The sequence below is a fragment of the Penaeus japonicus genome, unplaced genomic scaffold (genome assembly GCF_977035675.1).
Source record: "Penaeus japonicus unplaced genomic scaffold, GWHDUDI00000001_assembly GWHDUDI00000025, whole genome shotgun sequence".
NCBI lineage: Eukaryota > Metazoa > Arthropoda > Malacostraca > Decapoda > Penaeidae > Penaeus > Penaeus japonicus.
In genome coordinates, this window is record NW_028234427.1 from 36,719,620 (window position 1) to 36,722,119 (window position 2,500).

Genomic DNA, 2,500 nt, shown 5'->3' on the forward strand with positions numbered 1-2,500 from the left:
TCTTTGTGTGGGATTTGTGCCGTTATAGGATATGATAGGCAAGGGTATTTATTTAAACGAGTTTACCCATAAAAAAAGAAAGCATGGGAATCGCACCGGTGAAAAGAAAACGAGGGTATTTTTTTTCCCTGAAACGTTTCTTTACTTTCTTTTACTTTTTCAGTCTATGTAACTGCTTTTATTATCTTATCAATTCATGATATAGGCATAATTATCTCTTCCCCATTTCATCTTTCTACCTTTTCCCCACAATATCCTTCCACAGAGCCACATTTCCAATCTGTAAATACGTTTTGCGGCACTCGGAAATTCCAAGCATTTCTCAATGGATGATGTCCAGCTAAAAAAAAAAAAAAATCCGTTATTTTACAATGGTGACGCAATAACATTCGATTTTTCTCAGAGCAGCTCGGCGCAGGAACAAAGTCATGGGTTTAGGAAAAGGAAGAGAAATAGGACGGAAGATTACGCCATGGCGTGAGGTTAATTAAAGAGTGTTTCAGTGGTAAAAGGTTTGGGGTAAGTTTAAGGTGTGTCTGTCTGTCTCACTCTGGGCTAGTGTGTAAGGTGAGTCAGACACGAAGCGAGGTTGGGCGTGAGTCGCTAGTGTATGTTTGAGGGTGAGGGAGAGGGAGAGGGAGAGGGAGGGGGAAAGAGAGAGAGGGAGGGGAGGGAGTGGGAGAGGGAGAGGGAGAGGGAGAAGGAGGGGGAAAGAGAGGGAGAGAGAGGGGAGGGAGAGGGAGTGGGAGAGGGAGAGGGAGAAGGAGGGGGAAAGAGAGAGAGGGAGAGGGAGAGGGAGAGGGAGAGGGAGTGGGAGAGGGAGTGGGAGAGGGGTAGGACGAGGGTGCTGTGGGTAAGGTGAGATAGGGTGTGCTGCGAGAAGGGCTAGGATGAGTCATGGAAGCTGATTCAGGTTTGGTGAGTCAGACGGCGAGGGAGATAATGGGAATCGGAGTGGACTTGCTTGCGTCGACGGAGGTAACTGACCAGTCATGTATTACGGAGAAAAAATGTGTTTATCTGTTGATCTTTCTTTTGCAATGTTCTTATCTATATGCTTGTACAGATACATATTCACGCATGCATAATAGAACACATGTTTGTACGCACGTATGTACATACACGCATACTCATTCTCGCGTTTGTGTGAGAACACACACACACACGCATACACACGCACGTGCGCGCGCGCACGCACACACACACACACACACACACACACACACACACACACACACACACACACACACACATATATATATATATATATATATATATATATATATATATATATATATATATATATATATATATATATGTGATATATATATATATATATATATATGTATGTATGCATATATATATATATTCACACACATACATATATACCCCCCCACACACACACACGGAAACAAACACGCGCGCATATATATGTGTATAAATATATGTCGGACATATGTATTAATACATATATATATACATATTTATATATATGTACACACACACATATATGTATATATTTATATATATATGTATATATATTTATAAATATAATTATATATATACAACATTTTCTATACACATATATAACTGCGTGTGTGTGTGTGTGTGTGCGTGCAGATTCACACACAAGGTAAGGCGAGGTCAAGCCTCGGGGGGTCTTAGTCGAAGCCAGCAATAATAATAAAAAAAATCCATAAATCGATTGAGAAATGACAGACAGAGACAGAGAGAGAAGAGAAAATAAAAAAAAATATAGACGCACAACAAGAGAGAAAAAAAAGTGACAAGAAAACAAAGACATATAAAAGAAAAGAAGAACCGAAATAGATAAGAGAAAACAAAACAAATACCCAGAGAAGTGCACTTGTGTTGCTGTGCTTTTCTGGCACCACACTCCCCTCCCCCCTCCGCCCCCCCCCCATGCGTGTGCCGCCAAATCAACACTACCCCTCCCCCCCCCTTCACCCCCCTCCCATGCAGTGCCACACCTGGCAGCCTCAGCGTGCAGAGTGTGTCCCAACTGTGCCCCCATCTCACACTTGTTTCTTCGACAGGGAGCGAGAGGAAAATAAAATAAATCGCACCGAGGAATCATCTGCCATTAATCAGCTGGCGCCACACTCAACTCCACTGGAACTGTCATGGATTTAATCTGAATCACTGATTTGGAAGGTGAATATATATATATATATATATACCAGCGATCCGGGAATCCGAAGTCGAGGACTAGCGCAACGATCCGAACAGTGACACGTGCGATGGATCTGAAGGAGTGAGAGACGTCGAAATAAAACAAATATATATTTATAAGACCGATTTTTTTTTAATTTGTGCGTGTGTATGTACGTACGTGCGTGCGTGTGTGTGCAGACACTCAACTCCGCATTTACGCTTCTTCCATGATCCTATAAAGAAGAAAGACTCGAAAGAGAGCAGAGATCTGACTGACACTATTTCTCGCCGGGCGCTTGACAATTACACACATTAACCTCCACCA

General features: G+C 42.3%; 1 protein-coding gene and 1 long non-coding RNA gene across 2 annotated transcripts in view; both read left to right on the forward strand.

Moving 5' to 3' along the window:
* Positions 1-2,500, forward strand: part of LOC147468995 (uncharacterized) — a 19,103-nt gene that overhangs the window by 16,291 nt on the left and 312 nt on the right. Inside the window, exon 2 of the long non-coding RNA XR_015192251.1 lies at positions 2,058-2,500. This exon is cut by the window's right edge and continues 312 nt beyond it. This is a non-coding gene — a long non-coding RNA (uncharacterized LOC147468995). The remainder of the gene's footprint in view (positions 1-2,057) is intronic.
* Rho1 (ras-like GTP-binding protein Rho1) overlaps positions 2,075-2,500 on the forward strand; it is a 28,586-nt gene continuing 28,160 nt past the window's right edge. Inside the window, exon 1 of the mRNA XM_043038435.2 lies at positions 2,075-2,500. This exon is cut by the window's right edge and continues 576 nt beyond it. The gene's annotated coding sequence lies outside the window, so the exon portion shown is untranslated.